This window comes from Triticum aestivum, chromosome 3B, assembly GCF_018294505.1.
Source record: "Triticum aestivum cultivar Chinese Spring chromosome 3B, IWGSC CS RefSeq v2.1, whole genome shotgun sequence".
NCBI classification, from domain to species: domain Eukaryota; kingdom Viridiplantae; phylum Streptophyta; class Magnoliopsida; order Poales; family Poaceae; genus Triticum; species Triticum aestivum.
Genome location: NC_057801.1, coordinates 525,425,475 through 525,452,387, shown reverse-complemented (window position 1 = coordinate 525,452,387; position 26,913 = coordinate 525,425,475).

Sequence of the window (26,913 nt, the reverse complement as noted above, 5' to 3'; positions counted from 1 at the left end):
CGCCCGCGCCGCCCGAGCGCCGCCCCGTGCCCTACTCCGGCCAGATCCGGCGAAGGACCGGCCGGATCCGGTCGCCCCGCACCTCCCCGGCCACCTCCCGCGTCTTCGGCGTCCCCCACGTCCATCTCCGGCGAGCCTCCCTGGCGATCCTCGAAAACCGTGCGGACCGAAGGTTGACCCCGAAACCACTAAGTCCCCAGTTTTTCATATAATCATGCCATGTTCATCGCACTGTATCACTGCATCCGTAGCTCCGTTTCGTGCGTGTAATATGTCAAATTGTTCGTCTCGACGAGTACTTCATTTCGTTCCATTGCATCATTTTAATTTGAGCTCATCTTGTTGCCCGAAATGCTGTTGGAAGAGTGCATGTTGATGTTAATCTGCTGAAACTGTTATAACTTGCTCATTTGTCATTTTTGCCATGATTGATGTGTGCATCCTATGAGGTTGATGTCTACATGTGTTTTGATCTATGTCATGCCATCTTTCCAGAGGTGCAACCCATGTATTTTTGTGAGTTGTGCGCTGAGTGTATCAAGCTTGTTAAGTAGGGTATTTGCTGTTGCTGTTTTCCTGACAGATTCTGTTATATTTTGTTGCTATGTAAACATGCTTCTACTAGTTGTTCTATGCATAATCTGGAGATGCTCTATAAATATGTTTTGATCTAAATGTCATCCTATATCCATCCATGCCCCTGGTTGCATTTATAGCGTGCTGTATATTGTTCATATCTTGCTCCAAAGTTGCTTGAGTTGCTGTCAGCCTGTTAACATTAAGTTCACTTGTTCCCATGTGTTTTGCTAGTGATCCATGTACCCTATGAACTTGATCTTGCCATGCTTAGCTTCATAAACATGTCTTCTTACTGTTAGTTGCCTTGCCATGCCATGTATTGGTCTGTGGTGAGTGTTTCAAGCTCACCAACATGCTTACTTATTGTTGTTTCTGCCATGTATGAATCTGTAATATAACTTGCCATGTTTACATGGGTGCCATCATATTTTCTGATCCTTTTTGGCTCATGTTCAGTAAGGCACTTTTGATATATGCAATTAGTAGATTCATGCCATGCCTTTGTTTGCCATGATAAGTTCCTGTAACATGTTGTTTGATAGCTCTAAACATTGCAACCTGATGTTATTTCTGCTAAAGTCTGAAACTGTTATTATTTGCAATCTTACCATGTCTTTTTGAGCATGTTCTAGTGATTTCTGGAGATAGCTCAGTGTTCATGTTTTGTTGTGCTTTACCTGTACTTCATGCTCATGCCTTTTGTTCTTGTGTTGGGGTGCTGTAGCATGTTGTTTTGATGCTTGTAAGATGCCTAGTTGCTGTTATGGACAGATTGTTGTTATGACGTATAGTATGTGTGTGTTGCACCGTAGCTCCGTTTTGAGTGTGCTCTATATGAAACTTGCTTGTTTTTGCATATAGCTTCATTTTATCATGTTGCATCCTTGTTTTGAGGTGTTTGCTTGATGTTTGTATGCATTTTGCATCGATGCCATGTTTAACTTGTTTTGCTCATATCTTCTAGGCCGTAGCTCCAAATCTAATGAACTTTATATGTAACTTGACTAGAATTTCATGTAGATCCTCGTGGTACATCTTAACTTGCTGTTTAACAACTTGAACATAAGGTTTATTCAGTTCTGGACCAATTTCGAAATTTGCATATGAGGACTTACCGGAATTGTTATATGTTGTTCCCGGCCTCATTTAAACTTGCTTTGATGTGTTGTTCTTGTTTGCATCATCTCTTGCCATGAGTAGCTTCATGTAGCCTTTATCATGCATCATGCTTGTTGTGCATCATGTCTTGTCTATGTGTGGTGTGTTTACCAGGTTGTGTGCTCCTTCTCGATAGTTCCCGTTTCGTTGCGTTCGTGAGGATGCGTTCGTCTACGTGTGGTTCGTCTTCGTGGCTTCATCTTCTTCATGGACTCGTTCTTCTTCCTTGCGGGATTTCAGGAAAGATGACCGCTACCCTGGATCTCACTACTATCATTGCTATGCTAGTTGCTTCATTCTATCGCTATGCTGCGTTACCTATCATTTGCTCTTCAAGCCTCCCAAATTGCCATGAACCTCTAACCTTTGACACCCTTCCTAGCAAACTGTTGTTTCGCTATGTTACCGCTTTGCTCAGCCCCTCTTATAGCGTTGCTAGCTGCAGGTGAAGTTGAAGATTTCTCCATGGTGGACAGGATTTTGGTTGGGATATCACAATATCTCTTATATTATTAATGCATCTATATATTTGGTAAAGGGTGGAAGGCTCGGCCTTATGCCTGGTGTTTTGTTCCACTCTTGCCGCCCTAGTTTCCGTCATACCGGTGTTATGTTCCCGGATTTTGCGTTCTAACGCGGTCGGGTGATTTATGCGACCCCCCTGACAGTTCGCTTTGAATAAAACTTGTCCAGCAAGGCCCAACCTTGGTTTTACCATTTGCCTCACCACCACCTACTTTTCCCTTGGGAGTAATTAACCCAAGGGTCATCTTTATTTTAGCCCCCCCGGGCCAGTGCTTGTCTAAGTGTTGGTCCGAACTGAGCAGCCTGCGGGGCCACCTCGGGGAAACTCGAAGTCTGGTTTTACTCGTAGCTTGACTTATCCGGTGTTGCCCTGAGAACGAGATATGTGCAGCTCCTATCGGGATTGTCGGCGCATCGGGCGGCTTTGCTGGTCTTGTTTTACCATTGTCGAAATGTCTTGTAAACCGGGATTCCGAGACTGATCGGGTCTTCCTGGGAGAAGGTCTATTCCTTCGTTGATCGCGAGAGCTTGTCATGGGCTAAGTTGGGACACCCCTGCAGGGTATAAACTTTCGAGAGCCGTGCCCGCGGTTATGTGGCAGATGGGAATTTGTTAATGTCCGGTTGTAGATAACTTGACACCAGATCCGAATTAAAACGCATCAATTGCGTGTGTAGCCGTGATGGTCTCTTCTCGGCGGAGTCCGGGAAGTGAACACGGTTTCTGGGTTATGTTTGACGTAAGTAGGTGTTCAGGATCACCTCTTGATCATTGCTAGCTTCACGACCGTTCCTTTGTTTCTCTTCTCGCTCTCTTTTGCGTATGTTAGCCACCATATGTGCTTAGTCGCTGCTGCAACCTCACCACTTATCCATTCCTTACCCATTAAGCTTTGCTAGTCTTGATACCCATGGTAATGGGATTGCTGAGTCCTCGTGGCTCACAGATTACTACAACAACAGTTGCAGGTACAGGTTTTGCGATGATCTTGACGCGAGAGCGATGTTTGCTTGTTTGGAGTTCTTCTTCTGCTTCTTCTTCGATTAGGGGATAGGTTCCAGGTCGGCAGCCTGGGCTAGCAGGGTGGATATTGTTTGAGTTTCTGTTTGTGGTTCATCCGTAGTCGGATGTTGCTCTTGTGTATTGTGATGTTGTATTCATGTGACATTGTATGTATTGGATGTATCCCCACTATTATGTAATGTTGATGTAATGATATCCACCTTGCAAAAGCGTTCCAATATGCGGGTCTATCCTTGGTGGGACCTTCAAGTTAGTTTTGGATAGGGTCGCATATTGGGCGTGACAGATACACAGTTCTGTTTCTTCGAGGACCAACACAGCAAAGATCGTCTGAGGAAATGGCATGTGCCTGACGTTGACTTGCGGTCCACGTGATGTAACACCACAAAAATTTTGACCATGATTTATTAATTAAAATTTTGCCAGGAAATTAAATTTTTATTTTTTTTGGTTTTAACATTTAATTCCAGATCACTCTGTCCCCCTGAGTTTCCTTTTTTGAGTTTTTCCTTCTAGGTGGAAACCTTTCAAAAATATTATTGGACTTGTATATCTTCCCAAGACCATTTCTTTTTATCAGTGGAATTATTTCTACAATTATTTTTTTCCTAAGTTATATTTCTTTAAAAATGATTTTTCATTAGTTTTAGAGTTCCATTTGCACTACAACCCTTGCAAATACTTCTTTAAAATCCCCCCCCCCCAATTTGGGGATGTCATGTGATGTTCCCCCATCACTTTTATGCAAAAATATCTTTTAGTCATTTGGACATTTTGAGCTCTACCCCAAGTTTTCAAAACTGGTCCAATTTGTGATTTTTCACTACAACCTATTTAAATATTTCTTTAAAAATTTCACCAAAGTTGGGAGATGTTAGTAGAAGTATATAATTCATTTATATGCAAAGACCCACTGGTGTTCTTTGAAAAATTTGAGCAAAACATCCTCTTTTGCTCTCTGGCCCAATTTGGTATTTTCTACTGCAACCCTATTTTGTTTTGCTCTAGTGCCCATGAGATCTTTCCTGCTTATAGTCCACCCTACCAAACCCTTAAGTCTAGGAGATGGGACCCATTGGAGTATTTTTGGTCCATGCAATAATGCCCTTTATTATCTGTCCAGATTTGGTTTTCTCAAAAACTTGCACTAGGGAGTTTTTGTTTTTGTTAAACCAACCTTGCCACCCTCTTTATCATCTAAAGAGACTCTGATCTGGAGTTTTTGGCCACCCAAAGAGATGCCTAGATGCCCATGGCATTCTGTCGAACACCTTGTGTGCATGGCTAAATTTGACATAGTTTTTAGTTTGCTTTATGAACTTGATTTCCTGACCCAGAAATCATGTCCACTAACCTCCTAGCTACCTCTAACCTTGTACTGTTATTTTGCATCGTCACCCAAGCCCTCTAGGCTACCCTGGCATTCCGTCGAGCACATGGCGTGCGTGCTCTAGGCGCGGCCAGAGCGCGCGTTTTGCACGTGTGTGCGCCTGAGCCGCCGCGTCCTGCCCCTGGCCATTGCTCGCCCGCAGGGCCACGCCCCGTTCTCGTTCGCTCGCCATAACCCTCCAAGCCGCCCCTGGATCCCCGCAGCGCCACCTTCAGGTCGGCCAGGGCGGCTAGCGGACGGCCGCAGCAGGCTCCTGCCATGGACGGCGCCGCCCGAGCCACAGCCGCGCGCCAGCTCACCCCTGAACAGCCCGATCTTATCCGCGAGCACGTCCGCAAGCGCCCGTCGCCGCCATGCGCCCCCTGGGCAACAGGACGAAGGAAGCCGGCGATCTTATCCCCCGCCGCCGCAGAACTGACCTCGACCGCCTATAAAAGGAGCCCCGAGCTCGTCCAGACCTTCAGGCACCTCAAGCCATCCCTCTAGTGCTCCATAGCCAGCAATCGATGGGGGGAGGCCGTCTTCCCCGTCTCCGGTCAGTTCGGCTGCCGCCACGCTCCGGTCCTGTTTGTCGTGAGGAGGGCCTCCCCAGTCCATCCAGTGCCACCGTCCGACTCCCCTTGACCTTGCGGAGCCACCCCACCTCTCAAACCCGAACATAAGTCACCGTAGCTCGAGACCCCAATCTTCCCAAAACCACCGTCCACCGCGGAGCTCGCTGCCGGCGACCCCCTCCACCCCCACCAGCCTATCAACCACTGGGAGGACCGCCCTGGACCGGCGGATTCATCCCCGCCCTCAGAAACCCGCAGGGAGCCGTCGTTCGTCGACGGTGATCGCCGGAGCCCCGCCACCGCTCGGCCAGAGGAGAAGAAGGTGCGGGCGAATGGTCAAACCTGACCAGTGGGCCCAAGGGACCCACTGTCGGTGACCCACGAGTCGATCCGTGCTGGTTTAAGTGGAAACGTAAACCCAGAAGTGTGTCTCCTCTGTATTCTTATTCAAAACGTTTTTCTATTTTCGGTTTTATTTTAAAAATAGAATTTTGACTAAACTTTGACTGGCTATAACTTTTTAAATATAAGTCCAAATGATTTGATTCTTTTTCTGTTGTTTCTCAAATTATGTCTAGTTTATTTTCATATTTATTTGAAAATTTTACAGATAACTTTTTGTAATGTTTTGAAACTATGTGTTGATTTAAAAAAATAGGATTTTTGAAGAAGAAGGCAACTTTCAAAAAAGTGCACCCCCACTTGCATACTCTTGAAGGCAAGCATTCTGAACCCCGGCATAATATTTGTTGTGGGCCCCGGGTCCACCTGTCATCCAGAGAGAGCACTGTGCTCTCGGGTACGACTAGCGTATTTTAGAAATTTAGAAATTTATTCTAAATTTACTGTAACCAAAAGTAGAACTTCCTCGTTTTCCCCAACCATAGATTTTTCCATGTAGCGCGAGTATTCCACACTGTAGCTTTACACCACTTAATTACCCACTCATTGTAGCCACGTTTTAATTGCATGAGTAGGATGGTTATTTTTGTGATATTACTTTGAGATAGTAGGAGTAATTCTTTTCAAAGCAGCCCTTAGCAAGTCTCGAGGACGAGATTTTTCTTAGGGAGGGTAGTGTTTTAACACCCCAAAAAATTTGACCTTGATTTATTAATTAAAATTTTGCCAGGAATTTCAATTTTTATTTTTTTGGTTTTATCATTTAATTTCAGATCACTCTGTCCCCCTGAGTTTCCTTTTTTGAGTTTTTCCTTCTAGGTGGAAACCTTTCAAAAATATTATTGGACTTGTATATCTTCCCAAGACCATTTCTTTTTATCAGTGGAATTATTTCTACAATTATTTTTTTCCTAAGCTTTATTTCTTTAAAAATGATTTTTCATTAGTTTTAGAGTTCCATTTGCACTACAACCCTTGCAAATACTTCTTTAAAATTCCCCCCCCCCCCCCGCCCCAAAATTTGGGGATGTCATGTGATGTTCCCCCATCACTTTTATGCAAAAATATCTTTTAGTCATTTGGACATTTTGAGCTCTACCCCAAGTTTTCAAAACTGGTCCAATTTGTGATTTTTCACTACAACCTATTTAAATATTTCTTTAAAAACTTCACCAAAGTTGGGAGATGTTAGTAGAAGTATATAATTCATTTATATGCAAAGACCCACTGGTGTTCTTTGAAAAATTTGAGCAAAACATCCTCTTTTGCTCTCTGGCCCAATTTGGTATTTTCTACTGCAACCCTATTTTGTTTTGCTCTAGTGCCCATGAGATCTTTCCTGCTTATAGTCCACCCTACCAAACCCTTAAGACCAGGAGATGGGACCCATTGGGGTATTTTTGGTCCATGCAATAATGCCCTTTATTTTCTATCCAGATTTGGTTTTCTCAAAAACTTGCACTAGGGAGTTTTTGTTTTTGTCAAACCAACCTTGCCACCCTCTTTATCATCTAAAGAGACTTTGATCTGGAGTTTTTGGCCACCCAAAGAGATGCCTAGATGCCAATGGCATTCTGTCGAACACCTTTGTGTGCATGGCCAAATTTGACATAGTTTTTAGTTTGCTTTATGAACTTGATTCCCTGACCCAGAAATCATGTCCACTAACCTCCTAGCTACCTCTAAGCTTGTACTGTTATTTTCCATCGTCACCCAAGCCCTCTAGGCCACCCTGGCATTCCGTCGAGCACATAGCGTGCATGCTCTGGGCACGGCCAGAGCACGCGTTTTGCACGTGTGTGTGCGCCCGAGCCACCGCGTCCTGCCCCTGGCCCTTGCTCGCCCGCAGGGCCACGCCCCGTTCTCGTTCGCTCGCCAGAACCCTCCAAGCCGCCCCTGGAGCCCCGCAGCGCCACCGTCAGGTCGGCCATGGCGGCTAGCGGATGGCCGCAGCAGGCTCCTGCCATGGACGGCGCCGCCCGAGCCACAGCCGTGCGCCAGCTCGCCCCTAAATAGCCCGAGCTTATCCGCGAGCACGTCCGCTAGCGCCCGTCGCTGCCACGCGTCCCCTGGGCAACAGGACGAAGGAAGCCGGCGATCTTATCCCTGGCCGCCACGGAACTGACCTCGACCGCCTATAAAAGGAGCCCCGATCTCGTCCAGACCTTCAGGCGACCTCAAGCCATCTCCCATAGCCAGCAATCGATGGGGGGAGGCCGTCTTCCCCGTCTCCGGTCAGTTCGGCCGCCGCCACACTCCGGTCCCGTTCGTTGCGAGCAGGGCCTCCCCAATCCATCCAGTGCTACCGTCCAACTCCCCTTGACCTTGCGGAGCCACCCCACCTCTCAAACCCGAACGGAAGCCACCGTAGCTCGAGACCCCAATCTTCCCGAAACCGCCGTCCGCCACGGAGCTCGCCGCCGGCGACCCCCTCCACCCCCGCCAGCCTATCAACCACTGGGAGGACCGCCCTGGACCAGCGGATTCATGCCCGCCCTCAGAAACCCGTGGGGAGCCGCCGATCATCGACGGCGATCGCCGGAGCCCCACCACCGCTCGGCCAGAGGAGAAGAAGGCGCGGGCGACTGGTCAACCTGACAAGTGGGCCCAAGGGACCCACTGCTAGTGACCCACGAGTCGATCCGCGCTGGTTTAAGTGGAAACGTAAACCCAGAAGTACGTCTCCTCCGTATTCTTATTCAAAACGTTTTTCTTTTTTGGGTTTTATTTTAAAAACAGAATTTTGACTAAACTTTGACTGGCTATAACTTTTTAAATATAAGTGCAAATGATTTGATTCTTTGTCTGTTGTTTCTCAAATTCTGTCTAGTTTTTTTTTCATATTTATTTGAAAATTTTAGAGACAACTTTTTTGTACTGTTTTGAAACTATGTGTTGATTTAAAAAAATTAAATAGGATTTTTGAAGAAGAAGGCAACTTTCAAAAAAGTGCACCCCCACTTGCATACTCTTGAAGGCAAGCATTCTGAACCCTGGCATAATATTTGTTGTGCGTCGTTTGATGCAAATACGACATCACCTTGACACGAAGTATTCGATATTTTATGTGGTGTTATGATCACATTCATGAGTGCATAATGATGATTCCTTGCTGTTGCAATTTGATGTGTTTCTGATAGTAATCACCCTCGTATGCCTTTCATGCCTATCGGGAGGAATCCGGGAAAGTCTCTGTCTTGGGTAGACACGATCTTGTCTCTAGTTCTTCGTCAAGACGGTTATGCCCGGTAAGGCATGGTGGGGTATGATGAGTGGTGATTCTGTCTGATTGGTGTGAAATATATTTCTTATGCTTATCATGCAGGAAATGTCTTAACCTCCTGAGTCGACCGTAGATCCAGTCTTGTTCCAGTAACCCCCATACTTGTTTCGTACTACCACTTGTCCCTGCCATAGGTAGGGTACGGTTCAGTAAGTTGTCAACCCCTTCCTAGCACACACCGTACAGAGAGGCCATGGTGGAAGATACCAGCTGCATCCGGTAGACATGCCACCTAGTCCGGGGGCATGGGTGTTTCCAGTTGGAGCCGAGGGGGTAGCCCCCTCGTTTGCGCGCGTTATAAATTTTGTGATCCCATGCTAGTCGAGGTTGTAGCCTCCCCACTTAGAGTTTTGCTTAACGGGTGTCGTGGGTGATTCCAGACACCAGTAAGTTAGGCTGGTGTGTGTGGTCGGGTGTGTTTTCAATTAAAAGACCGTAGACGGAATTAGTCCCGATGGACTAAAGGAATCCGTTACTCGTGGGTAAAGAGTACACCCTCTGCAGAGATTATATCTACTCGAATAGCCGTGTCCATGGTTAAGGACTATAGTGCGGGATGGGTCAAGTGTCGGTCTTAGTGTCGGTCTTCGGAGGAAAAAATTGCTAAACCAGAACATGGATCATGACTTGTGACTCATGATGATTATGATTACTATTATTAAGGACTAACCAGGTACATTATTTGAATTGTTGATTATCCCTGGGATGGTTCTACCTCCTGGATATTCACTGTGATTATTCTCTTATAAGCCCTTTATGTGGTGTCTCTCAGACGGCCGACTGTGGCATGCTTGTTATTAAAATTATTTATAAGCCCTTTATGTGGTGTCGCTCAGACGCCCGACTGTGGCATGCTTGTTATTTAAATTACTTATAAGCCCTTTATGTGGTGTTGCTCAGACGCCCGACTGAGGCATGCTTTACATCATTATCCTTTCGAGGCGTCGCTTCAGACACCCGATCAGTGCATTCTATTTCTATTCCCTTATTGCTTATTCATGTTGTATATGAATAACCTGCTTGTGTGCATCATGGATTTTTTATTTCGTGACTGACGTTGTGATCATGAAATATTTCAGAGCATGATTATCATTCATTATGTTATACCTGTGTTCATAATGTTTGCGAGTACATTCAAAGTACTCACTGGCTTGTCCCTGGCTATTGTCTTGGCCAGATTTCTTGCATGGAGAGGAGCGTTGTGATGATAGCCCCAGAACCTACACAATGATGATAGCAGCCTCGCGAAGATAGGAGTTATCCAGGTTAGTTGTTCCTGTGGGAAATGGAGTCCCATAGACGCTGATGAACCACAAACCGCTTCTGCCATCAACCACTAGAAACCATTTGTTGTACTCATAGGCCAGAATGATCTTGTACTACACATTTTGTATTTTGCTTGGAGTTTCTGTATCAAGTTGGTGTCTCATCAGCCAACAGTAATCCTGGGGCTGGTGAGCACAAGGGCCATTTTTTGGGAAATTAATATCCTGGAAAACCGGTCGCGACACGCGATCGCCAGCATAGTTAGAGTCTCAATATCCAATGAGATCAAACGAAGAGCCCTTAGGATACCATAATCCAAGTGTTGGTGTGTGAGCTAAGTATCGAAGAATATGCTTCACAGCCTTATGGTGTGATTCCTTCGGTGTAGCTTGAAATCGGGCACACATGCAAACACTAAGCATAATATCCGGCCTAGATGCACATAGGTACAATAAAGAGCCAATCATGCAGCGGTATACCTTTTGATCGAAGTCTTTACCATTTTCATCAGTGCATAGATGGCCATTTGTGGGCATTGGAATTTTGACCCCTTTGCAATCATGCATGCAGAATTTCCTCAATACGTCCTTGAGGTGTTTCTCTTGAGATATGAATACGCCATTGCATTGTTGATGAATTTGAAGACCTAAAAAGAATTTCAATTCTCCCATCATAGACATTTGATATTTTTCACTCATCATATTGGAAACATCATCACTATATCGTTGGTTAGTACAGCCAAAAATGATATCATCAACATATATTTGGCACACAAACAATTCATCATCATAAGACTTAGTCAAAAGAGTTGGGTCGAGTGAACCGGGTTTGAAGCCTTTCTTCATGAGGAATTCCTTCAAAGTATCATACCACGCCCGAGGGGCTTGCTTGAGGCCATACAGGGCCTTGTTGAGTCTGAAGACTTTGTCAGGATTCTTTGGATCTTCAAAACTTGGGGGTTGAGCAACATATACTTCTTCCTAAAGCTTACCATTGAGGAATGCACTTTCCACATCCATTTGTTGTAAGATAATATCATGATGGTTAGCATAAGCAAGTAATATGCGAATAGCCTCAAGTCTAGCAACAGGTGCAAAAGTTTCATCGAAGTCAATTCCTTCAACCTGTGTGTAGCCTTGAGCTACAAGTCGTGCCTTATTCCTCACCACAAGGCCATTCTCATCTTGCTTGTTGTGGTAGATCCACTTTGTGCCAATAATGTTGTGCTTGCGAGGATCTGGACGTTTGACCAGTTCCCAGACATTGTTGAGCTCGAACTGATGTAATTCTTCTTGCATAGCTTGAATCCACTCAGGCCCCAGAAATGCTTCATCTACCTTAGTGGGCTCTGTGATAGAGACAAAATTAAAGTGCCCACAAAAGTTAGACAAATGTGAAGCTTTTGAGCGTGTGAGAGGACCTGGTGCTTCAATGTCATCGATGATCTTCTCGATTTGCACTTCGTTTGCAATACGAGGATGAGCGGGTTGTCTTTGAGGAATTTGATCCGCATTTTCTTTAGGAGCATTTTCCTCAGCACCATTTTCTTCAGGTGCACCAGCTCGACGTTCATCACGTTCTGGAATGAATTCTTCAGCAGATTCTTCAGTGGGAATGACATCCTTAGTAGCTTTGAACTTGATGGATTCCTCAGGTGCTGGTTCATCTATCACAGAAGGTAGGTGCTCTCTTTGCGAGCCATTAGTTTCATCGAACCGCACATCTACAGTTTCAACAACCTTGTGAAGAACGTTGTTGAAGACTTTGTAGGTGTGCGAGTCCTTTCCGTAACCAAGCATAAAACCCTCATGTGCTTTCGGTGCAAATTTAGAAGTGTGATGAGGATCTCTAATCCAACATTTAGCACCGAAGACTTTGAAGTAACTCACATTGGATTTCTGGTCAGTGAGGAGTTCATAGGCAGTCTTCTTGAAGAATTTGTGAATATATACTCTGTTGATGATGTGGCACACAGTATCAATTGCCTCAATCCAGAAACGACGAGGCGTCTTGTATTCCTCAAGCATACACTACTAGGGAAAAGCCTAGCAGCAGCGCGGGTTTTGGGCCTATCAGTAGCGCGGGCAGGAGCGCTACTGATAAGGCGCTACAGCTAATGCTTAGCAATAGCGCGTCTTGACAGGCGCTACTGCTAAATTGACTTAGTAGCAGCGGTTCTCTAGAACATCGCTACTGGTAATTAGTAGTAGCGCTTCTCTTTACCCGCGCTACTACTATTATTTAGTATTTTATTTCTTTTCTTTTTCATGTTATATTCATACGCTAGAAAAACAAGAGTTTGAAGATCACCCAACCCACGAAAAGGTCAGCCTTTACACAAGTTTTCATACAACATGAATTTAGAGATTGTTTTTACATCATAATGAGTTATTACATCATGGGGTGAAAGAACCGTGGACTAGTTTCAAGTGGATGTCCATCCACTTGAAACTAATCCGCGGTTCTTTCACCCAATGATATAATAATATCATCATCATCATCATATCATTAACAACTTAGCATCATAATACATCATTGTCATATAACACCTCCTCAATATCATCGTTTTCATCATTGACATCACATAACACCTCCTCAAGATCATCATTATCAACTCTAACACATTACCACATAATAAACATATTGTACCTCATAGGACCTATTACATTCGATTAAGACCTACTACATTTTCTAAGGTAAAATAACAAAAAACAAGATAGCCCCTGACTCTCCATTATGGAGAATGGAGATTAGCCTGTCTCCCATTCTTGCCTTTCGCTGAATGTTACTTCCAAGAACCTCCTTGCGAATGTCCATACATTTCTTCCATTCTCTGATGATCATGTGTTCACGGGTTTTAGAAATCCGATATGCACAGGTGAGCTCCGTAGATTTACCTGGAAGTATGTTCAGAACTGAGAGGCGACCATGCAGAGACATCAGATGAGGCACACAATCCATCGGGAGTTTCTGTTGAAAAACATAATAATAACTTCGTAGTTAGCAATGATGTACTAGTTTTAGAAGTATGCAAAAAATGCACGGATGTCGTAATATTAAAAAATCTTACCAGGGTATCTCCAGAGAAGTTATCGTTGTTCAACACATGCACTAGTGGCACGTATTCACCATAATTTGGAGGAGTTCGATAATAGTCATTGTAATTCTCAAGAAGAGTACAAAATGCGATCAGATGATTTTTCTCCTTATACGTTAATTGGGTGCCTTCGGTGTAGTGGGTTTTATCTACCATCTTCCGCACAGTCTTTGAAGAATCAAAATAAGCTGTCAATGGAAATAAGCTATCAACTATTTTGAAATAAACAATATAAATTAGTTAATAACTATGTTTGAGAAACTCACATAGCGGTACAATCGGAAGCGTATCAACAAGGACCCAAATGTCCATATTGTCTTCCTCGCTGTCAGGATCACCAAGATCCATGGTGACAATCATACCCTCATAAAAACCATACATTTTGCAAAGTGCTTCCCAATTTGTTTCGAAATCCATATCATGATACTTCAAAATCCATATCATGATGGGTCCTTAGGTGTATTTTCTTTGTTTCGAAATTTTCATGGTCTTCAAAACCCATCCTCTCCAAGACATAGCGTCTTGCATGGGATGGGATAAGCTAGTCGAATTGTAAAATATGAAAATTAGACGTTGAAATAGTTGAAGTCATGCTTAATGGAGAAGAAAACACTTGTCGTTGTTGCGTACCGTTTCACAATTGAAGGTCTCCTCGAGCTTAATGCTGAAGCGCCGATCATCGTCCAGCCGAACGAACCTATCGCACATACCTCGATCGTCGTGGCACCAGCTATACTCCCCCGGGAGACCGTCGTCGTCCGAGTACGACATTTCCTACAATCATAATTCAAAGATTAAACTTGTACATATTCTAGCACAAGTCATGCCAGAATTCACGACAAAATCCGGCATGACCTTTGCTAAAAAAGGACATATCGAGCGCCTGAAATTTGCCGGAACGGAAATTAATCAACACTCCGGCAAAACATAGGCCACTCGGAGATGTAAACTAAACATGAACGGCCACTTGGGCAACCACATATCCAATTTGAGCAACAACACAAGATATACAAGGATATTTGGCTGGTCTCACCTCGATGTCGGAGGGGGTCGGTGACTGGGACGACGGCGGGGATGTCGGAGGGGGTCGGTGACGGGGACGATGGAGGTCACCTGAAACCATATAAGTTATCACTAACAACAAACATGACATGTTCAACTAGTTTTATTAATTCAACTAGTTCTTACTAAATATAAACTTACTATAAATAGAAAAAAAACTAGTTCTTTCTAAAAATAAAGTAGTTCAACTAGTTATATTAATTATCTTACTAAAAATAGATTAGTTTTGTTAATTCAACTAGTTTATTAATTTACTTACTAAACTAGTTCAACTACAACTAAAGTAGTTCAACTACCACTACTACTACTAAAAATCTAGTACTAACTAAGCAACATCTAGTACTAGCTAACCCTAAATTAACATCTACTACTACTAAATCTAGTACTAACTAGTGGCAGGGGGTGGGGGGCGACGGAGAGGTAGCTAGGGGCGGCGAGGTCGAGGGCGGTGGGAGGAGGGCTGCCGGCGGAGGAGGGAGGAGGGGCGGCCGCAGGCGGAGGGAGGAGGGCGGCGGTGGAGGAGGGAGGGGCGGCCGCAGGCGGAGGGAGGATGTGCGAGGAGGATGGAGGAGGGACGGAAGGAGGGGAGTACCTCGGCGGCGGACGGACGAAGGCGGCGGCGGCGGCGACGGACGACGACGGTTGACGCGGGCGAGAGTGAGAGTGTGAGTGAGAGGGCCGGTCGTGCATGGGGATAAGGTAGGGATAGTTGTAGCGCGTTTGCCAAAACGCGCTACAGCTAACCTGAGTAGCAGTAGCGCTCTACAGTAAAGTGCGCTACTGCTATAGCTAGCGGGGGGGCCAAGGTCATGGCAACTATAGCAGTAGCGTTGTATGCTACACACGCGCTACTGCTACTTCCAAGTCAGTAGCGCGTTTGGCAGACATGCGCTGCTGCTAAGTAGCAGTAGCGTGGTATTTTGAAGAGCGCTGCTGGTAAGATTCTGTGTATAGGCTTTTCCCTAGTAGTGATAGTACGAGCCATCTCAGCAAGAGTTCTGTTCTTGCGCTCCACAACGCCATTCTGCTGAGGAGTATAAGGAGCAGATAACTCATGAGTAATACAAAGTTCATCAAGATAGTCATCAAGACCAGAATTCTTGAACTCAGTTCCATTTTCACTTCTGATGTGCTTGATCTTCACACCAAAGTTGGTTGAAGCCCTCGAGGAAAACCGTTTGAAGACTTCCTGCACCTCATGTTTGTAAGTGACAATGTGCACCCATGTGTAACGAGAATAATCATCAACAATAACAAAGCCATATAGAGATGCATCATTTGTAACAGCAGAATAATGATTAGGACCGAAGAGATCCATGTGAAGCAATTCAAATGGTCGAGTGGTAGTCATGATAGTCTTTGTTGGATGCTTGGCCTTTGTCATCTTTCCAGCTTCACAGGCTCCGCATAAGTGATCCTTGAGGAATTTGACATTCTCAATGCAATGACATGTTTCTTCTTCGCAAGCGTGTGCAAATTCCTCATGCCAGCATGACCAAGTCCTCGATGTCATAGCCAGCCTTCTGAAGCTTTTGCAAGTAGACATACGGTCGGTTGTGGTCCTGTAGAGAAATCAACAATGTATAAGTCTCCTCCCCTAAAGCCTTCAAAGACTTTGGAATTGTTAGCTTCCATGATCACAACACAATGATATTTGCCAAAGACAACAACCATATCAGGATCACAAAGCATTGAGACAGACATGATGTTGTATCCTAAGGATTTGACAAGCATGACTTTGTCCATGTGTATATCCTTTGAGATCGCAACCTTACCTAGACCCAATACCTGACTCTTGCCTTTGTCAGCGAAGATGATATGCTTCAGATGTGACGGTGATAAAGGAGCATCCATCAATAGATTCTTGTCACCAGTCATGTGATTCGTACATCCACTATCGAGGACCCACTCATTGGCTTTGGGTTGTTCATCCTGCAGATGAATTAGTGCAACTTACGAACTCATATACTTCATCAGTGAAGAATATGACATCAATATCATCAGGTCAATTTCTTGAGCAATAGATCAGATAAACAGTATGAGGACGTGTGAAATGAAAGTTCATTTCATCATGATTAGCATGTGTCCTATCAGGCATTGTTCAGGTCTCCAGCAAATTCTTCAGACGTCTTAAGCACGTCTGGGGACCTGACCCTGCATAAGAGATTAGTTCTTTTTCTTCACCACCCACATCTGAAGGGGTGGCAAAGAATTCATCACTCTGCGAGCACCATATGAGAAAGGTGCATAGAAGCCAGTCCACCTCGTTTCACATGAGAGGGGTTAGGGTAAGCATATGAATAAGCAGAGAAATTCTTTGAGGACTTATGAACATAATGATTTGAAGAATAATGCACATATTCATAGCCCTTAGCTCTACCCTGCGAAACAGAAGGGTTAGCACGATGATGATCATATGAGGATTTTGATCCTTTTGAGGAATTTGATCCACGTGAGGAATTCTGTCCATATGAGGACTTGGATCCATATGAAGAATTTGGTTCATATGAAGAATTTGATCTGGAGTTCCTATTCTTCACAAGTGGTGTCATGAGGATATTCACCTGAAGACTTTCAAGGCAACTTTTGGGAACCCAGAGTTTCTTCATAGGGGAACCGTTCCTGCAATTAGTGCCAACATATCTAGCAAATACTTCACCATTCTGATTTTTGAACAGTTTATAGTTGGAGTCAAATGACTCATCAGAAGAATGAGGAGATTCACATGTAAAGCCAGATAAGTTGGATGGATCAACTGGAGGTCCCTTTGCAGCAACCCATGAGGTTTTGGGGTACTGCTCGGGCTTCCAATATGTTCCATTAGCATTGAGTTTCCTCTCAAAGGCAATACCCTCTTTCCTAGGGTTTCTGTTGAGGATCTGCTTTTTGAGCACATCACAAATAGTCTGATGCCCTTTGAGGCTTTTGTACATGCCTGTCATGTACAATTCCTTCAGCCCTGCATCATCAGTGATACTTGCTTTGTCCTCAGATGAGGAATTAGTGATAGCAGAGACAGATGAAGAATTTGTAGAACTAGAAGCATTTGAACATTCGGGTGAAGAATTAGCAGTTTCACGTTCAATGCACTTCAGACATGGAGGAACAAATTCTTCCTGAGTAGCACTGATTTGTTGAGCAAGTAATGAATTGCGCTCCTTCTGAAGATCTTCATAATCCACTCTTAGCTTTTCAAGATCTTGCTTTCTTTGAAGAAATTCATAAGAAAGCTTCTCGTGATCAGATAAGAGAGTGTTATGATGACCTTGAAGGTTGTCAAACTTGGACTGAAGTCTTTGAAGATTTTCAGTCAAGGTTTTAGTGTGATCCATTTCTTCACCCAACATATCATCACTTTTATCTAGCATATTTTGAACCTTTTCAAAGGCCTTTTGTTGTTTCACATCAATCTTAGCAAGTTTAGAGTAGCTGGGCTTGAGGTTTTCATCAGATTCATCCTCACTAGATTCAGAGGAGGCATATTTAGTTACCTTGGCACCCTTTGCCATGAAGCAATAGGTGGGAGCGTAGTCATCATTGCCTTCATCAGCCTTGTTGGTGAAGCCATTTTCTTTAGGGTTGAAGATAGACTTGCTGACGAATGTAGTAGAGAGAGCTAGGCTCGCCACACCAGACTCTGACTCCTCAGATGCCTCCACGTCCTCATGTTCCTCAGATTCAGCCTCAGAGTCCATTTCCTTGCCAATGAATGCCCAAGCCTTCTTGGAGCTGCTCTTCTTGTAAGATGAAGACCTCGAGGATTTTGATGATGAAGACTTTGAAGATTTCTTCTTCTTCTTTGCGTCATCAGAACTGTAATCCTTGTATTTCTTCTTCTTTGATTCCTTATCCCACTGAGGACAATCTTGAATGTAGTGACCATGTTTCTTGCATTTGTGGCATAGCCTCTTCTTGTAGTCACTGGATGAGGAATCATTGCTCCTTGAGGGTTTTCCAAAGCCACCACGTCTTGAGAACTTCTGAAATTTCTTCATGAGCAGTGCTAGTTCCTGGCTCAATTCTTCAGGGTCACCAAGGCTGCTAGAAGAGTCCTCATCTTCAGACTCAGAGACTGCCTTGGCCTTCAGAGCACGTGATCTGCCATAGCTCGAACCATAGAGATCTCTCTTCTCAGCAAGCTGGAACTCATGAGTATTTAGCCTCTCGAGGATATCAGCGGGATCGAGTGACTTGTAGTCAGCATGCTCTTGAATCATCAGTGCCAGAGTATCAAATGAAGAATCGATCAATCTCAGCAATTTCTTCACCACCTCATGATCGGTGATGTCAGTGGTGCCAAGCGCTTGAAGCTCATTTGAGATGTCAGTGAGGCGATCAAAGGTTTGCTGGACATTTTCATTGTCGAGTCTTTTGAAGCGGTTGAAGAGATTGCGAAGAACGTCAACACGAGAGTCACGTTGAGTTGAGACTCCTTCATTCACTTTGGACAGCCTATCCTAGATAAGCTTAGCAGTTTCCAAAGCACTCACTCTTCCATGTTGTCCTTCGCTCAGGTGGCCACATATGATATTCTTTGCTTGAGAATCAAGTTGCTTGAATCTCTTCACATCAGTAGCATTCAGAGAAGGTGTGACTGAGGGAACACCATTTTCCACAACATACCAGAGATCGTTATCAATTGCCTCAAGATGCATTCGCATCTTATTCTTCCAATAGGGGTAGTCCGTTCCATCGAAGGTAGGACACCCAGCAGAGACCTTGATCATACCTGCGGTCGACATAACTGAAACTCCAGGCGATTAAACCAAAATCACACAGAACAAGGGAGTACCTTGCTCTGATACCAATTGAAAGTGCGTTATATCGACTAGAGGGGGGTGAATAGGCAATTTTTATGAATTCTTCACTGAGGAATTTGCTGGTGAGTCAATTCCTAAATGAAGAACTACTAGCAACAGAATAAGTACTCAAATGTAAACATAACAGAACACAAGCATGGTCATCATAATGGAATGAAGACAAGCACAGAGTACAGAAAGCGCAAACACAGGATAACACAGAATGAAGATGGACCGACTGAAGAAATTGAACTGAGGATATTGAGAAAGTCTTCAGTGAAAGTCTTTAAACAGATATGAACAAGCACACAACAACAGAAATGAGGAAATGAAAGAGTTGAGGAGATAGAACCCGTAGGCTTGGTGAAGACAATGATTTGGTAGACCAGTTCCAACTACTGTCTCAGTTGTACGTCTGGTTGGAGCGGATGAGTATTTAAACTCGAGGACACCCAATCCCGGACACACAGTCCTCACCGTATTCTCCTTGAGCTAAGGTCACACAAACCTCGCCCAATCACTCGTGGTAAGTCTTCAGGTGACTTCCAAACCTTCACAGACTAGGTCACTCGGTGATCCACAATTCCTCTTGGATGCTCTAGACCATGACGCCTAACCGTCTGGAAGAAGCACAGTCTTCAAAGGAAACAAGCGTCGGATCCACGCAGGATCAATCTCTTCAGTGATGCTCAATCACTTTGGGTTTGTAGGTGTTGGGTTTGGGTTTTCCTCACTTGATGATTTTCGCTCAAAGTCCTCGGAGGATGGGATGCTCTCAAATGACAAGTGTCAGTTTCTCTCGGAGCAGCCAACCAGCTAGTGGTTGAAGGGGGCGGCTATTTATAGCCTAGGGAGCAGCCCGACATGATAAGACATAAATGCCCTTGTGTGATATGACCGTTAGGTGGGTAGATATTTTTGGGACAGTTGGCGCATAGCACGGCAACGGTTGGAATTTTGACTATCAAATTCCTCAGGGCTATCATGTTCCTCACTGTGTAGGCAATTCGCACTGGTGAATTCCTAACTCCTCAGTCAGAACAAATTCCTCAGAGACCAGAAGATCTTCGTCTCTGTCATTGAAGAATATGACTGAACTGTATGAGATTTCCAATGGCTTCACTCGAAGGGATTGGTAGGTGTAGGATTTTGAGTTGAGCATCACATGGAAATTTTTCCTTAGTATTTCCTCGACCCCCTTTAACAGTACGGTGTTTCCTATGACTCAAGAAAGAGAAAATGAAACTATAAAAACAAAAGTCTTCATACTTCATGTTCCTCGAATGATTGCCAAGTCTTCAAGGTTACACCAATTTATTCACTTTCAAAGTCTTCAGAAAGTCTTCAGAAATCCAAAGTCTTCACTCGAAGAACTTCATTTTTAGGGGTCGACTTTCTGTGTAAATATCAAACTCCTCATAGACTTATAGACCTGTGTACACTCACAAACGCATCAGTCCCTTAACCTATAAGTCTTCAACACACCAAAATCACTAAGGGGCACTAGATGCACTTACATCATCAACAAGAACATTGGAGGTGTGATGCTAAATGTTTCTTGGTCAGTTATCCAGACACCGTTGTGTGGGTAACATCTTGATTAATCCTTGCCTCTTATCTGAATGGTTGGGTACTTACTCTCCTACCCTGTATGCCATGTTCTGCTTGTACATGGGAAGGATTTACTCCTAATAATTGTGTGTAATCACAATTTTCCTTTCCATTGTTCTGTTTACTTTGATAATCGTGTTTTCCTTTCCATTCTTTTGTTTAACCTTTCCTGAATCTGACTTAACTGAGCAGTGATAATTCCCGGCTTAGGTAGGCACCTTGTTGTACCACTCTGTCTGTAAGACCCTGTTACCATTGTTGATGACATTCCGGTAACCACCGATGGGTGATAACTTTGCCAATTGGTTCGCCTCATTCAACAAGCAGGAAAATTGTTCTCTTCGCCCCTCGCCCTTGCTACCAACGTGCCGACATAATTGATAGTCTATCCTCTGACATGCCTTGTTATCATGACTATGCAAAATATCACCGCCCTTTCTCCTTTTAACCCACATGGTGGGCCCATAACCCACAGTTCCACAGGATCGAAACCTGACTCTCCTGCACACCCCATGTTTCCATAGCTATTCCTCGCGCGTGACCTCGTATGTAATTCACGAGCCACCTTCCTAGTGACCTATACTGGTATCAGGCGCAATACTTATTCTCGATGCTCTGAACCCCGTTTCACACTCCGTTTCAGGCAACGAACGATTGCCTGCCCGCTTGAAATTCCCCATGATACCTCCTTACTTTTCTCTCGATACTTTCTTAAGTTTCAATTTGAGAGTTACTTTCCGCCACCTTCCCTGATGTTATCGACCAGATAATCAACCTTACCGAGGTCCGTTCTCTCGGAGTACCCCCTTTTATTCTTTCGTAAGTATGATGGAGTTCCCGAAGAAAGGATGCTGGTTTCATCACGATGACTGAAGCATAGGAATGAAGACATCAACGTAATGGATCAGCCTCTTCGAGAAGAGCAACCAAGACCAAGAAGAATCATTAGAATTTCGTAACCTATTCTTCCCCCTTACTCCCCTCTTAAATCTCGGGACGAGATTTCTTGTAGTGGAGGAGAATTGTGACGCCCGGATAATTAAGCTACAGTAACCCTCTACTAATAATGCCATGTCACCTAGATTACTGTTGCTAACCTCGCGTTAGTTCGAAACCGATTTGAATTCAAATTCAAGATCAATGAAACAATAAAAGTTTTCAAATATTAAAACTAAAATGTTCGGAGTGATCCAACTAATGCATAGGTAATTATGGTGGAGAAACCACATTTTTATAAAATAATTAAATGCTCTAAGATATGTAAAACAATAGCTGAAACAATTTTTAAATGTCTCTTATATGATTAAATTATTGGAAACCACTTTTCATATACAAAAATAATTGTGGCGGTGGTGTAACTACTATTACTAATTTAGGTGCTAGTAGTTTTTGTAAACCTAGATTAAAAAAGGAAACTAAGGTAAAATAGAAAAGAAATAAAATAAAAGAAAAATATTTCAAAATTAAACATAAGGAAAAGACCCCCCCCCCCCCCCCCCCCCTCGGGCCAACCGACCCAACATGGGCCCAGTTGGCCACTTCGGCCGGCCCAGCCGCGCCTACTAACCCACCCACCCACTATCTAGAAACCCTAACCTGTAACCCCCACTCCCCCCCACTACGCTCTCCTCCCCCCTCCCCCCCGATCCGATCTGGATCGGGGTCAACCCCATCGCTGCGCCGCTGCCCGCCGTCCTTCCCGTCGCCGATGTCAAGGTCCTTCGCCGGATCACCTCCCCTCCGTTGTCGCTGCCTCCCCGCCGGACAGGCCGTCCTCGACCTCCTCCTCGCCGACCCCCCTCTCCCTCGCCCCCCTCTGCCCGATCTTGATCGGGAGGGGGCCGCCCCGACGTCGCCGGCGCCCTCGACAACGCCGCTGCTCGCCGTCCCTGGAGCCACCTCGACGCCGCGCCTCATCGTCCGGTGCCGTCCGAAGCTACTGCACGTCGTCACTGCGTCGCCGACATCCCCGTCTCCTCCCCGCGCCCCACTGCCTTGACGCTACGCCCCCGGTGAGGCCACGGCCTCCACTCCCTCCTCTCTGTTTTCCCCGCGCCAGCCTAGCGCCGTTCGCGCCTGCGCCGCGGCCCACGCTCACGCCCTGGCCACGCACCGCCCAATCCAACCATGCCCGCAGTCACCATGTTGCCCCGCCGAGCCGCGCCATGTCTGTGGCCGTGCCCCGGCATCCCCTGCAGCTGCGGCCGCTTGTCGCGGTGGCCGTCGGCGCCCCGCCACCGCCCTGTTTGCCTTGTCCCGTCGTGCGCCCGGGTCCAAGCGCCCAACGCCCGTCCCAGCTCGCTTCTGGCTGACTGCGGCCGCCCCGCCATGGCCACCGACGCTCGAAGCGCCCAACCGGGTGCGCCCTCATGGCCAGCACCCGTTTGGGCTTCACCCGCTAACGCACCGCCCCACTATGGCCTTTGTTCCACTGGACAACGGGGCGCACGCCTCTTAGAACAAAAGAAAATGATTTTAAAAAATATGTATATAAATATTGAAGACCTAAATAAAGAATTAATTAACTCAATTAATTGTGTTTAATTAACCTAATCAATTAACTAAACTAATTAAACCTGTTAAGTTAGTCTAAGGCAATGACATGTGGACCCATTTCATTTAAAAGCCTGTCTAAAAATACCTAAGTCAATGACGTGTGCCCCCCCTAATCGGTTAAAATTAATTAAACTATTAATTTACACTGTCCCTCTGACAGCTGGGTCCCACTAGCCAGTTTAACCAGTCAACGTTGACCCAGTCAACTGCTGGCTGGACTGTTGACCTTGACCCTGACCCCACCTGTCATACACAGGGGTTGGCTACTGCTATGTATAAATAGTGTTTTCAGTTTATTCTTGAATTAAAGTAATTCTAGAAAATCATTAAAACTTTAAAAGAATCATAAAAAAAACCGTAACTCGGATGGAAAAACTTTGTACATAAAAGTTGCTCGGATCGACGAGACGAATCCGGATACGCAGCCCGTTCGTTCGCCACACATCCCTAGCATAGCGAACATGCAACTTTCCCCCTCTGGTTCATCTGTCCGAAAACGCAGAACTCCGGGGATACTTTCCCGGATGTTTCCCCCCTTCGTCGGTATCACCTCCTACCGCGTTAGGGCATACCGAGCATCGCGTTTTGCCTCCTTATGTTTTGTGATGCTTTGTTTGCTCCGTATTTACTGTTTCTTCCCCCATCTCCTTCGGTAGACTATGAGACCGACGTTGCTGCTGCCCAGTTCGACTACGAAGTTGACGACCCCTCCTTGCTAGAGCAACCAGGCAAGCCCCCCCTTGATCACCAGATATTGCCTATTCTACTGTCTACTGCTTGCATTAGAGTAGTGTAGCATGTTACTGCTTTCCGTTAATCCTATCCTGATGCATAGCATGTCATTGCTACTACTGTTGTTACCTTTACCTGCAATCCTACATGCATAGTATAGGATACTAGTATTCCATCTGTGGCCCTACATTCTTGTCCGTCTACCATGCTATACTATCGGGCCGTGATCATTCGGGAGGTGATCACGAGTATATACTTATATACCTAATGTATGATACCTATGGTGACTAAAGTCAGGTCGGCTCGTAGGAGTACCCGCGAGTGGATCTTTGTGGCGGAGCGACAGGGCAGGTTGAGACCACCTAGGAGAGAGGTGAGCCTGGCCCTGGTCGGCCTTCGCGGTTACTTCATAATAACACGCTTAATGAGATCTTGGTATTTGATCTGAGTCTGGCCATTGGCCTATACGCACTAACTAACTACGCGGGAACAGTTATGGCCACTCGACGTCGTGGTATCAGCCGAATCTTCATGACGTCAGCGACTGAGCGGCGCGCACCGGATTGGACTGGAACGCCTGCTCTTATATTAGGGAGGCTAGGTCTGCTTCCGGCCGTGTTCGCAACATGCAGGTGTGCAAAGGACGATGGGCCCAGACCCCTGCGCCATAGGATTTATACCAACGTGCTGACCTCTCTGTTGTGCCTAGGTGGGTCTGCGATGTGTTGATCTTCCGAGATCGGGCATGACCCAGGAAAGTGTGTCCGGCCAAATGGGATCGAGCGTGTTGGGTTATGTGGTGCACCCCTACAAGGAAGTTTATCTATTCGAATAGTTGTGTCCCTCGGTAAAAGGACGACCGGGAGTTGAACCTTGAACTTATGACAACTAGAACTGGATACTTAATAAAACACACCCAGACAAGTTCCAGAGACAGCCTGGTGATCGCTTTCCCACAGGGCGACGAGGGAAGGATCGCCGGGTAGGATTATGCTATGGATGCTACTTGGAGGACTTCAATCTACTCTCTTCTACATGCTGCAAGACGGAGGCTGCCAGAAGCGTAGTCTACGATAGGACTAGCTATCCCCCTCTTATTCTGGCATTCTGCAGTTCAGTCCATCGATATTGCCTCTTTCCACATATACCCATGCATATGTAGTGTAGATCCTTGCTTGCGAGTACTTTGGATGGGTTGCTTTGCTCCCCTTTTCCTTCTTCTTCTTGGATGCCGCAACAAGACATTGGAGCCCAGGAGCCAGACGCCACCATCGACGATGACTCCTACTACACTGGAGGTGCCTACTACTATGTGCAGGCCGCTGACGACAACCAGGAGTAGTTAGGAGGATCCCAGGCAGGAGGCCTGCGCCTCTTTCGATCTGTATCCCAGTTTGTGCTAGCCATCTTGTGGCAACTTGTTTAACTTATGTCTGTACTCAGATATTGTTACTTCCGCTGACTCGTCTATGATCGAGCTCTTGTATTCGAGCCCTCGAGGCCCCTGGCTTGTAATATGATGCTTGTATGACTTATTTTATTTTTAGAGTTGTGTTGTGATATCTTCCCGTGAGACCCTGATCTTGATCGTACACATTTGTGTGCATGATTAGTGTACGATTGAATCGGGGGCGTCACAAAAACGCACCCATCTACAGCGCTCAGACTCTTGTGATCCTGACGAGAATGACATTCTAAACAGAAGCAACTATTACATAGTAAGAGTGACATAGACGAGGATGACCAAATGACAAGGAATATGCATAACAAAAGAAAGAACTACCCATCCAGAACCAATAGCAAAGATAACAAAGCCATTCGAAGAGATGATCCAACACCATCATAATTTGCAGCCCCGCTTCGGCGACCAGTGATCCAGAGACACCAGTACTCCACCCTTTCGACGCAACAACCCAATTACCTATCAACCTAAAGGCTTGAACCACATCACTGCCTGTTGTAATTGAGACATCCAAGGATCATAGTTAATCCGGATGCCTTTGTCATTCTCACCTTCTTTTGGCTGCAGTCGGTATCATTGACAATCAGGGGAGTTTGCTCCCAAACTCCTAAGGCTCGCCGTGTAGACATAGTTTTCCATAGCAAACAGAGCCTCTCTGCCATCAAGGTCCTTGCCAACGGTGATCTCCTGGTTAATCGGATAATTGAGTCCGAGAAATAGAGAGTGTGAACCAAGGCTGTTTACCCGCCTCCAACTAAAAAATCCTGCAGGCCCCAACAAGCCGGTATCCTGCTCATAGATGTAACAACCACTGTCCGGATACTCACGTATTACACGGTGCTTGTATACAGTGGGGTTTTTGCAATATAACTTTTCCGGCTCATGTGTCCGAATGATCATCAGTCTTTTGCCGTCGTCTGATCGAGCAAGGAACCAGTTGTGCTTCCTTGTTTTTGGCAAAGGTGGCGTGATTACAAAGGGCAGTAACTGTAGGGACACTGCATCATATCAAAAAGGACTGGCATTGTTAATGTAAGATCAGCATTGTTCAGAGTATGAGTAGGATAATGCAATAAACAGCATTGATATGTCCCTGTTGGAACTGGGAGGAAAATACAGGGAAATGTATACTGGGTTCGAAAATATAGAAGTGCCATGCATGGTTATACTCATGTTATCTCGCAATCGATTCTTCACAAGAAACTACAATGTCATGCATGTTATGTAATCATGTTCTGTCCTCACAAACAAATTCTTCAAGGTAACTAACAGACCATGCATTGTTATATACTCGTGTTATGTGGGCAAATTTTTTGTGAGGATATTATTCTAGCCATTGATTGTTGAAGGGCGAATATAGGTATGTACACATGGTAAGCATTGCAGGATTTCACTACTTCCAAATATAGAGTT